The sequence below is a fragment of the Eptesicus fuscus genome, chromosome 14 (assembly GCF_027574615.1).
Source record: "Eptesicus fuscus isolate TK198812 chromosome 14, DD_ASM_mEF_20220401, whole genome shotgun sequence".
Classification (NCBI taxonomy): domain Eukaryota; kingdom Metazoa; phylum Chordata; class Mammalia; order Chiroptera; family Vespertilionidae; genus Eptesicus; species Eptesicus fuscus.
In genome coordinates, this window is record NC_072486.1 from 76,716,047 (window position 1) to 76,728,300 (window position 12,254).

Sequence of the window (12,254 nt, forward strand, 5' to 3'; positions counted from 1 at the left end):
TAAGTGTTTGAAATGTGCATAAGAATCAATTTAAGGAATGCTGGTTATTTGCTTTTCTTGGTAACTAGAAAGAAGGCTTCTAAGAGTTATTAGTTAAAAATGATACAGTGGGATTATAGAAAGTATAAGGCATGGAGATGCATTTTGAAGGAAATAGAAAATGGGTTCTTAATTTTCACACTTATACTGAAATAAAAAAGCTGTTTAGTCCACAAATTTATTCTTCAAAGTTCATGAGACAAGAACCTGTGAGGAGAGTCTGAGTTCACCCAATTCCATGTATTACTGTTACAAAAAAGCAAATTCCTTTGACAGTTCCATTATATGTAAATCTATAACCATGCCATTTTAATTTATTTTGTCATTTGGAGTCACTTATTGTTCTACTCTGATGCATTTGCAAATATGTTACATCTTCAAAAAGATCAATGGAATGGACTCTGACTTCTTTTCAAATATAGGTTCTGAGAATAAATGTTCAGATAATATTTTTTGAACTAAATGAAAATGTATACAACTCTAAGGAATAAGTGGACTCATGGACATACTGGCAAATAATCAGTTAAATAAAAATTGATTAGGGGTTGGATGAACTGAAGATAATTATTATTTTTATGAATTTGTTAAAATATTGCTGATTTCTAAATCTTTTTTTGTTTGTGTACCAGATATAATGAAACATATTTGTTTGTTTCTTTGCTTGTTTACAATTTGGTGAATTATACCTTGACTAGAGGCCCAGTACACAAAATTCATACACTCAGTGTGGGGGCGGGGGGAAGGTTCCCCCAGCCTGGCCAGTGCCCTGTCACAGTGTGGGAGCCACACGATCGATCACCCCAAAGAGGTAGGCCACACCCACCCATCTGGGGCTCCTCAATGGGTTGCCCCAAAGAGGTAGGCTGGAGCCGGGTGGCCCATGTCTGTGCTGCACAGAGCTTGGAGGCAGGACCCTCAGCATCCCCAGGCAGGCCTCGCTGCATGTAGCCAGGAAGAGGTGGGACCTCCAGGCAGATTCCATGCAGTGCATGCAGTGTCAAGCCCAGCCCTGCCCACCTGCGTGTGCCCGCTGATGCAGGCACAAGATTGCAGCCATCTTGTGATGGCATGAGGGCATCATAGTGTGACAACCACTTAGGCTTTTATTAGTAAGGATAAGCAATATTAGACCATTTAAATTTTTCTCTCTACTTAACCCTCTAGAATTTATAAGCCCAACTAGGGGCCTGGTGCATAAAACTCATGCACGGTTGGGGGTCCCCAGGACTGGCTGGCGATCAGGGCCTATTAGGGCCATCTTGCCCAGTCCCAATTGGGGCTAGACTAGCTGAGGCCTGCCGGACAGAGCCTGCCAGATGAGGGGGTGAGATGAGGAGGGGCCACGGGAGGTTTGCCAGCTGTGGGGAGGTTGGCTGGCCATGGGAGGCTGGCTGTGGGAGTGGCTGATCAACAGGGGGCAGCTCCTGCATTGAGTGTCTGCCTCCTGATGGTCAGTGCATGTCATAGTGACTGGTCGACTGGCCATTCTGGTCATTTGGTCATAATGATTGCTTAGGCTTTTATATATAGAGACTAGAAGCCCAGTGCACAAAATTGTGTGCAAGTAGCTCCTTGCTGCTTGCCACTGCTTGCAGCCCCGCCCCTGCAGCTCTCCACTCACCGCCACTCACACACCTGCCACCGCTCACTGCTCACCAATCTGTCCACCACTGCTCACCACTTGCTGCCCCGCCTGCCACCACTTGCTGATTGCCATCCCACTGCCACCACTTGTGGGCAAGGGGGGAGGGACCGAGAGGTGGTCAATGCACCTCATGGCGACTGGTCGAGCAGTCATTCCAGTCATTATGCTTATGATCCCTGGCCTTTTATTATATAGGGTAATAATCTGTTTTCTTTATAAAGGACACAATTGGAAAGTGGTTTTATTAACCAAGACTTTGACTGGAATGTCATGTTTGGGAGAAACAGGACTAGATTCTGGATGTCACCAGAAACCTTTAAGGATTTCAGATTGACTTTGAAGCTGATAAAAGCCTTTAAAAAAACAGCCTGGTACATGGTTCATGGCATTCTTTTCAGGGAAGGAACAAAAGTTGCTTTCCTGGGAGATGGTAAAGAAAGAACCTGGGAGAAACCAAGATGGCGGCATAGGTTAAACACCTAACCTGCAGCCGGGCACAACAATTTCAAAAATACAACTAGAGGTGAGAACGGACATCGTCCAGAACCACAGGAGAGCTGGCGGACTGAAATGCCCACAGCTGGGGGGAAGGAGAAGGCCACGGGGACAGTCGGGGAAGCCGTAAAAGCCTGAGGTATGGAGAAACGGGCGGAGACACGAGCACACGCGCCTGCGGGGAGGATGGAACCAGAGAGGAGGGGGCGGCTGATGACCTGGCCGGAGTTCACTGGCAGGAAGGAGATAAAGGCTCCGGAGTGCGCTGAGCACCGGCTCCGATTGCACTGAACCCCATTCCGGGCGAAACCCTGGGAAACTCACTCACTTTCGCAACTCCGCCGCCCCCGCAGGCTGCCCGGCCCGGGACGCTGGGGACGCCGCCGCAGCGGCGGCGCCCGGAGCCCGGCGGCCTCCCAGCACCCGTCCCCGCCGCGCAGCCCCCGCGCACCTGGTGCCGCGGGCCGCGTGCCCCGCACACCAGACGGAGGCCCGGGCGCCCTCTCCGTGCACCTCCCGGCGGCGCTAGACTTCAGTAGAGTTGACTTAATTCAAGGGATTAAGAAGTATAAATTGGGGGGACGCCGCGGCGGCGACGTCCGGAACACGGCGATGGCGGTGCCTGGAGCTCGGCGGCCGCCCAGCGCCCGTCCCAGCCGCGCGGCCCTCACGCGCCTGGTTCCGCGGGACGCGCGCACCGCGCACCGGACGGAGGCCCGGGCGCCCTTTCCGTGCACCTCCCGGCGGCGCTAGACTTCAGTAAAGTTGACTGAAATGAAGGGATTAAGAAGTACAAATTGAGAAGTTTGAAAAAGATGGCGGCGGAGGTTAAAGGCTGTTCTGTTGCCTCGCACCCAGCGAAATCGGAGGGGATGAGGTGTGGAGGTGCGTGGGTCTGGCTGGTGGCGGGGGAAAGGGGCTTTTGTTCCAAGCCTAAGGGAGATTAGCTCTCCATCACCCTGAAACCCATCTTCTGGCGAACCCCGGGAGACCCAGATGCCTGCGGGGAGAGGCGGGACTCTTGCAGAGGTGCGCCCAGCAATCAGTGTTTGCTGCGCTGGAGTGCGGAACGAGGGGACTTAGATACATGGAAGGCAGAAGGACCAGACTCACAGCCATCGAGGCTCGCCACACCATGGCCTGTTGGCGCCCTGAGACCCCGCCCCGCCCTGGGACCCGCCCCGCACGTCTTGAAGACCTGCCCCGCAAGTCTTGCAGGCACACCTGCGCCCCAAGCAACGGCTTATGCATGTGGGTGGACTTCCCTCTGGCAGCGGACCAGATGATCTGCTGTTCTAGTCGGACTGCTCCAGGGCCACTCAGACAGGAGGAAGAAACTACAGTTTTTGCTGTAATCCTTGCTGAGTGCCTAAGGCAGTAGCTGATCTACACCCCATTGGAGACCCAGAAACGAGGGCATCTAGTGGTCTGTGGGAGATGACACCAGATTTCAACCACGTGCATAAGGGACACATTCAACGGGAATATTCAGTGAGCGCCAAAGCTTTGCTGCACCAAGACCCGGCCCATAAACGTATCTCCTGCACAGCAACTCTTCCTTTATAGACAAAGAGAGCCCCCCCAGTGACACCAACACCAATCAAGACTTAACTATACAAAGGAGGACCAAGATGGAGGCATAGGGCGGAAGCCTGATTGTTGCCTACCACAACAACTTTGAGACTACGACAAGAGAGCAGAGCAGACACCATCCAAGACCACCATAGGGCTGGCTGAGTAGATGCTCTACAACTAGAATAAAAGAGGGGGATGTGGGATGATGCTGATGCCGGTGACCCAAAGACCACACTTTAAGAACTACAGCTCAGGCGACACAAAAGAACTATGGCTCAGGCGATACAACAGCGGCCTGGAACGTGCTCGGCTCAGTTCCCCCGGCGGTCTCCGGCTGAGGGGACGGCTCCACTGGCAGCCAAGCACGGACAGACGAGCCCCTATGAGACATGGGGTGGGAGACTCCGCGCTTGCTGACCTCTGAGTCCGTCAAGAATCTCAACGCCCCGGAAGCGGCCAGGTGCGCATGCTCGGCGACCGGCCACCGATGCAGACCCAAGGGCCGACACAGCGACGCCAGACTGGCCCACCGCCATGCACCGGGTGCACCGGAGCTTCGCCGAGCCGCCGCCCGACGAGTTCTGCAGCAGCCATACTGGAGCTCCGGAAGGATGGCCAGGGGAATTGCTGAGGGGGGATTGACCGGCAGGAATTGGGATCGGGAAGACGGGGCCCCACTGAGACCCGGGTGCGGGCGGGGTTGCGCGCCTCTGGGCTCGGGTGTGGTCACACGCCTCTGGGTATAAGTGAGGCCTCACGTCCCTGGGTCTAGGTGAGGCCACATGCCCCTGGGTCCAGGTGAGGCCGGACTCCGGGTCCGGGTGAGGCCAAGTGCCCCTGGACCCGGATGACGCTGGATCCCGTGCCCGGGCGAGGCCAAGCGCCCCTGGGTCAGGGAGAGCCCACACACCCCTGGGTCCAGGGGAGACCATGTGTCCCTGGATCCGGGTGAGGCCGCGTGCACCTAGGCCCGGGTGAGCCCAAGTGGCCCTGGGTCTGGGAGAGGCCAAGCGTCCCTGGGTCCGGGTGAGACCATGTGTCCCTGGATCCGGGTGAGGCCTCGGGCACCTAGGCCCGGGTGAGGCCACGTGCCCCTGGGTCTGGGAGAGGCCAAGCGTCCCTGGGTCCGGGCGAGACCATGCGACCCTGGATCCGGATGAGGCCTCGTGCACCTAGGCCCGGGTGAGCCCAAGTGGCCCTGGGTCGGGGAGAGGCCACGCGTCCCTGGGTCCGGGTGAGACCATGTGTCCCTGGATCCGGGTGAGGCCTCGTGCACCTAGGCCCGGGTGAGCCCAAATGGCCCTGGGTCGGGGAGAGGCCAAGCGTCCCTGGGTCCGGGTGAGACCATGTGTCCCTGGATCCGGGTGAGGCCTCGTGCACCTAGGCCCGGGTGAGCCCAAGTGGCCCTGGGTCTGGGAGAGGCCAAGCGTCCCTGGGTCCGGGTGAGACCATGTGTCCCTGGATCCGGGTGAGGCCTCGTGCACCTAGGCCCGGGTGAGCCCAAGTGGCCCTGGGTCGGGGAGAGGCCAAGCGTCCCTGGGTCCGGGTGAGACCATGTGTCCCTGGATCCGGGTGAGGCCTCGTGCACCTAGGCCCGGGTGAGCCCAAGTGGCCCTGGGTCTGGGATAGGCCAAGCATCCCTGGGTCCAGGTGAGACCATGTGTCCCTGGATCCGGGTGAGGCCTCGTGCACCTAGGCCCGGGTGAGCCCAAGTGGCCCTGGGTCTGGGAGAGGCCAAGCGTCCCTGGGTCCGGGTGAGACCATGTGTCCCTGGATCCGGGTGAGGCCTCGTGCACCTAGGCCCGGGTGAGCCCAAGTGGCCCTGGGTCTGGGAGAGGCCAAGCGTCCCTGGGTCCGGGTGAGACCATGTGTCCCTGGATCCGGGTGAGGCCTCGTGCACCTAGGCCCGGGTGAGCCCAAGTGGCCCTGGGTCGGGGAGAGGCCAAGCGTCCCTGGGTCCGGGTGAGACCATGTGTCCCTGGATCCGGGTGAGGCCTCGTGCACCTAGGCCCGGGTGAGCCCAAGTGGCCCTGGGTCTGGGAGAGGCCAAGCGTCCCTGGGTCCGGGTGAGACCATGTGTCCCTGGATCCGGGTGAGGCCTCGTGCACCTAGGCCCAGGTGAGCCCAAGTGGCCCTGGGTCTGGGAGAGGCCAAGCGTCCCTGGGTCCGGGTGAGACCATGTGTCCCTGGATCCGGGTGAGGCCTCGTGCACCTAGGCCCGGGTGAGCCCAAGTGGCCCTGGGTCGGGGAGAGGCCAAGCGTCCCTGGGTCCGGGTGAGACCATGTGTCCCTGGATCCGGGTGAGGCCTCGTGCACCTAGGCCCGGGTGCGCCCAAGGGGCCCTGGGTCTGGGAGAGGCCAAGCGTCCCTGGGTCCGGGTGAGACCATGTGTCCCTGGATCCGGGTGAGGCCTCGTGCACCTAGGCCCGGGTGAGCCCAAGTGGCCCTGGGTCTGGGAGAGGCCAAGCGTCCCTGGGTCCGGGTGAGACCATGTGTCCCTGGATCCGGGTGAGGCCTCGTGCACCTAGGCCCGGGTGAGCCCAAGTGGCCCTGGGTCTGGGAGAGGCCAAGCGTCCCTGGGTCCGGGTGAGACCATGTGTCCCTGGATCCGGGTGAGGCCTCGTGCACCTAGGCCCGGGTGAGCCCAAGTGGCCCTGGGTCTGGGAGAGGCCAAGCGTCCCTGGGTCCGGGTGAGACCATGTGTCCCTGGATCCGGGTGAGGCCTCGTGCACCTAGGCCCGGGTGAGCCCAAGTGGCCCTGGGTCTGGGAGAGGCCAAGCGTCATTGGGTCCGGGTGAGACCATGTGTCCCTGGATCCGGGTGAGGCCTCGTGCACCTAGGCCCGGGTGAGCCCAAGTGGCCCTGGGTCTGGGAGAGGCCAAGCGTCCCTGGGTCCGGGTGAGACCATGTGTCCCAGGATCCGGGTGAGGCCTCGTGCACCTAGGCCCGGGTGAGCCCAAGTGGCCCTGGGTCTGGGAGAGGCCAAGCATCCCTTGGTCCGGCTGAGACCATGTGTCCCTGGATCCGGGTGAGGCCTCGTGCACCTAGGCCCGGGTGAGCCCAAGTGGCCCTGGGTCGGGGAGAGGCCAAGCGTCCCTGGGTCTGGGTGAGACCATGTGTCCCTGGATCCGGGTGAGGCCTCATGCACCTAGGCCCGGGTGAGCCCAAGTGGCCCTGGGTCTGGGAGAGGCCAAGCGTCCCTGGGTCCAGGTGAGACCATGTGTCCCTGGATCCGGGTGAGGCCTCGTGCACCTAGGCCCGGGTGAGCCCAAGTGGCCCTGGGTCTGGGAGAGGCCAAGCGTCCCTGGTTCCGGGTGAGACCATATGTCCCAGGATCCGGGTGAGGCCTCGTGCACCTAGGCCCGGGTGAGCCCAAGTGGCCCTGGGTCTGGGGGAGGCCAAGCGTCCCTGGTTCCGGGTGAGACCATATGTCCCTGGATCCGGATGAGTCCTCGTGCACCTAGGCCCGGGTGAGCCCAAGTGGCCCTGGGTCTGGGAGTGGCCAAACGTTCCTGGGTCCGGGAGAGACCATGTGTCCCTGGATCCAGGTGAGGCCTTGTGCAACTAAGCCCGGGTGAGGCCACGTGCCCCTGGGTCTGGGAGAGGCCAAGCGTCCCTGGGTACGGGTGAAGCCAGATCCTGGGTCCGGGTGAGGCCGTGCGCCCCTGGATCCATCCGGGTGAGGCTGGGTCCCAGGCCCGGGTGAGACCACGCGCCCCTTGGGTATGGGTGAGGCCACGTGCCCCTTAGTCCAGGTGACGCCGTGCCCCTGGGTTCGGCCGAGACCAAACCAGAGGGAGTCGGACCTCCATTACCACCATTTGTCCACCATCCAGAGCTGAGGGGTCAGTGCTGACATGTACACATAAGGAACTACTGGACATCGAAATTGGGTCTCAAAAGAACTGTTGGTCCAGGGGGAAGCTCGCTACAGATTGATTCATTTGCCTGTCAGCATAAATATTATTGCTCGTCTCACATTCAGTTCTTATTAGTATATATCTAGTGACATTTGATCTCATTCATCTAGAGGAAATGATGAACAACATAGACTGAGGAACAAGAACAGAACCAGAATCAAGGAGGCATCGATCGGACTATCGGGCCTCAGAGGGAGGATAGGGGAGGGTAGGGAGAGGGTGGGGGGAGGGGGAGAGTTCAACCAAAGGACCTGTATGCATGCATATAAGCCTATCCAACGGTTAAGTTCAACAGGGGATTGGGGCATGCGTGGGGAGAGGGGTGGGATGGGAATGGGGGGATGAGGACAAATATGTGACACCTTAATCAATAAAGAAATTTAAAAAAAAAAAAAAGAAAGAACCTGAAGACATTTTGAGGGACTAAAAAACTAGAGGAATTTACCAAAAACTATGAGTATTGCAGTCAAACTTTGATGGGCAACTATAGGGCTTGGTTTCTTCTCCCAGAAAGGCTAACTAAAGTTCAATTTTCCTTATGATATTGCAGCAAAGCAGATTTATGAGAGCCTAGATGGTCAATTGCTAATCTTTTTTTTCCCCCTCTGTACATGGCTTTTATTATTTACATAATACAATATAGCATCAATGCTGAATAGCATGATTATGTGCAATACATAAATATGAACTATCTGTACACATCTGCAAATCTAACTCAGAACTAAGGTACAAAGATTTGAAAGCAAAATTGAGTGCTTTAAGGACAAAAGTAAAACTAAGACTGAACACTGCAATAAATCAGAAGTAGTGCCTCGTGTACATACTTAACTATTTACAGATGAAAACAAGCATTACCACAACACTCATCTAACTATACTCATTTATATATAAAAAACACAAGTTTCATGTATCACAGAAAACCTTCCATTATAACACAGAAGTGATATTACCAGACAAGCATCAATGAAGTATACTGCCTCTTCTAGTTGTTATTGTACAATGCTGTAAATAATGCAGCCCATGCAACACACCCAAGAACACTAGTCCTATACCCAAGTACAATTAATGATAAAGCAGCCCTCTGCAAGTGGTGCTGGATACCACTAAGTAAGAAGTCTACTGCAGCCATGTTGGTTATGATTTTCCATGCAGAAGGGTAGTTACATTAAGAACTGAAGTCTTTTAAAAAAGCTCTAAACATTCTTTCTTCAACCAAAACATTCAACAAAAGATGCACATGAAAAATTAACTGTTCAGAAACCTTTGCAACTTAAAATTCAGATGCATGTTACTCAACAGAGCTGCTGTATGTGAAAACCAAATGCAGTTTCAATTTCTTCTTGTAAACAAATTAATCCTAGTGCAGTTCTGTGTTACACATTTTTAGCAATAAGTAATGCAGACATCTTCTGGTGCAGGCCAACAATAAAGCTTCAAAGACAGCTCCAGACCCTGTTGCTTGATGGTTTTACTCTTATAACCAGTTGCAATGTTTACCTTTCACAGAACGTCTTTGACAGCTTTTAGACCAATTAGCCATGCTTATATATGGTATCAAATACTGGTTTCATGGAAAGGTCTGATCCTCTTTATCACCTTCTTCCTGCTTCCAAAGAACATGTTGTGGAAATGAACAGTGAAGTTTAACTATGGTAGAAGTAGACTGCCAGTCCTTTTCTGGTGTACCATTTTTTAGAAAAATACAGGCACATAACACTAGCCAAAGATTATACCTTGATACATTCCCAAGAGGCAGATATGCTGCAAACATGCAGAGATTTCATGTGTTTTGTTTTGCACGTGGGAGCTAAATTTTGTCCTTATTATCTGTGAAATTCAATTTGATATGCAGATTTCATCCAATTTTATTCAAGGGAGGGCATATACATTTTGTAGGGCTGTATCTGTCCAATTCTGCCTGTAACAAACACCCAAACATCCTAAAATATCAATTATAAGACAGACAAGTAGTATAAAGTAAAACTCTGGAGAACATCAAAGGAAAATGGCCATGCATCTGCTCTTTAATGTTTTCCTACGATATATTAAAATAAAAACAAAGTTTCAGTCTCTTCACAAGTAGTAATTTATATTCTCTGTATTTTTTCAGCCACAACAACTGGATTCTCTTTTCTGATTTTTGCTGCAGCTTCTGCTTTGTAATCATACAGACAGTTGTGCTTGTCAGAGTAACGGTGAAGTCCACAAAAACAAATTTCCACATCGGCAGTCAAACCCTGTAAGGGCCAACTTTCTTTCTGCACATGAAACATCTATTCTTCTTTGGTTTGGGTAACTCAGGAGCTTTTTCTTCACTTTGAGAAGTACTGGGTTGAGAAACTGATGAACTGGGCTGAGTGACAACTGGCTCTGACACCTCTGTTTTCGGGGTAGTTATTTTGTCCTCTCTTGAAATGCTCATTTCTGTCATTTGCTGAATTACAGGCAAGGCAGCCACAGGCACATTTCTTGATTTTTCAGATGTGCTGCCAGCAGCACCTTCACAGTTGTTTAAACTAGCGTCTGCTCTTTGCACAGATGCAGAATCTGAGGTAGGACTGTTGGAACCACTAGCTGTCCCCATTGGGCTCATTCTGCCACTATTCTGCTGCCTCTGAAGATGCTCTTTGTAGCAAACAGAACACATTCCATTTGTCCTAGGATTCCCATAAAAGCCACATCCTGTACTACACAGCATGGGCCCTGGGGTCTGGTTAGTCTCTTGAGCCATAGTTTTCCTGCGTGAGCAGGAGGCAGGAGCCGGGCCTGTGCGCGAAGCCGGCGCAGTGGGGCCGGGCCGAAGCCTGAGGGGGGCGAGCCGGACGCCCTGGAGCCGCTGCCCCGGGCAGGGAGCGGGTAGGAGCCGCGGGCGGAGGTGGCGCTGCCGCCGCCGCAGGGGCTTTTTTTTTTTTTTTTTTTTTTAAATATATTTTATTGATTTTTTACAGAGAGGAAGAGAGAGGGATAGAGAGTTAGAAACATCGATGAGAGAGAAACATCGATCAGCTGCCTCTTGCACACCCCCTACTAGGGATGTGCCCGCAACCAAGGTACATGCCCTTGACCGGAATCGAACCTGGGACCCTTGAGTCCGCAGGCCGACGCTCTATCCACTGAGCCAAACCGGTTTCGGCCGCAGGGGCCTTCTTTTTTCCAATTGCTAATCTTGTGTTTATGGAAATAATCAGGCAAAATGAAAACTGGACTTAATGCAGCAAATAGTCTTGATTTGGCTAACTTTAATATCAATGATGATGATTTTAGGGGGAGAAATTGTCTTTCAAAAGTATTTGTAACACATTTTGTGGATATCAGATTCTTGTTCAAATTATCTTGGAAGTTTTATTTTCCACTTATAAATCCACTGGATCCTGATTTTTTCCAGTTTTCTTAAATCTTTGGGCCACAACCTTCTGCACTAATGCTTTATTTTTCTCTCATCATTTGACTTGAAGTTACTGAAACCTAAAAATTCCCCCCCAGCTTTGCAATTGCAAATTGCAGCTACTGTGCATGATATAAGCTTGAAAAATCGCCACAAAAGTATCTTAAACAATCTCAGTGACTGATCCTGTGTAAACCACGCAGAATGTACCTGAGCACCTCATCGCATCACCAGAGACATTCAAACTGCAGAGGAGGAGGATCTGTCAGATTGTCACTGCTTGCTTTCATTCCAGCAGAAGGAACCTTAAGCCCCGCATCTGGAAATAGTCTTTATTGACAGCTTTGCAGAGTCAGAAACTATAGTGACTATTTATCGCTATATAATGTCCTTCTCTGTGTCTGTTCTGAAATCTAATGTATTTGCTATCAATAAAGTCTTTCCTTCCTTTTTCATGAGTAATATTTATACCATTTATCTTTCCCTTCTTTTAATTTTTACCTTTTTTGTACCATAATATTTGGAAAAAATTTTCTGTAAGCAGGCTATGGTTGGCTCATGTTTTGTGTGTTTTTATTTTATTTTAATTATTTATTGTTTAAAGTATTACATATGTGTTCTTTTTCCCCATTGACTTCTCCCTGGCCATTCCCACTTCCCAGCACACCCTCATCCCTGACTGTCTGTGTCCATGGGTTATGCTTATATGCATGCATACAAATCCTTTGGTTGATCTCTTAACCACCCCCACCCCCAGCAACCTTCTCTCTCAGGTTAGATGGTCTGTTTGATTCTTCTATGTCTCTGGATCTATTTTTTGTTCATCAGTTTATGTTCATTATACTCCATAAATGAGTGAGAGCATATGACATTTATCTTTCTCTGACTGGCTTATTTCACTTAGCATAATGCTCTCCAATTCCATCCATGCTATTGCAAGTGGTAAGAGTTCCCTTTTTATTTATTTTTTTTACAGCAGTGTAGTATTCTATTGTGTAGTTGTACCACAGGTTTTTAATCCACTCATGCTGATGGGCACTTAGGCTGTTTCCAAATCTTAGCTATGGTGAATTGTGCTACTGTGAACATAGGGATGCATATGTCCTTTCTTAATGGTGTTTCTGATTTCTTGGGATATATTCCTAGAAGTGGGTTACTGGGTCAAATAGGAGTTCCATTTTTAATTTTTGAAGGA

The 12,254-nt window shown here is 52.3% G+C and overlaps 1 pseudogene; it reads right to left on the reverse strand.

The window, feature by feature from the left end:
- Window positions 1-9,671: 9,671 nt before the first annotated feature.
- LOC103295913 (AN1-type zinc finger protein 5-like) lies at window positions 9,672-10,422 on the reverse strand (annotated as a pseudogene).
- Window positions 10,423-12,254: the final 1,832 nt, after the last annotated feature.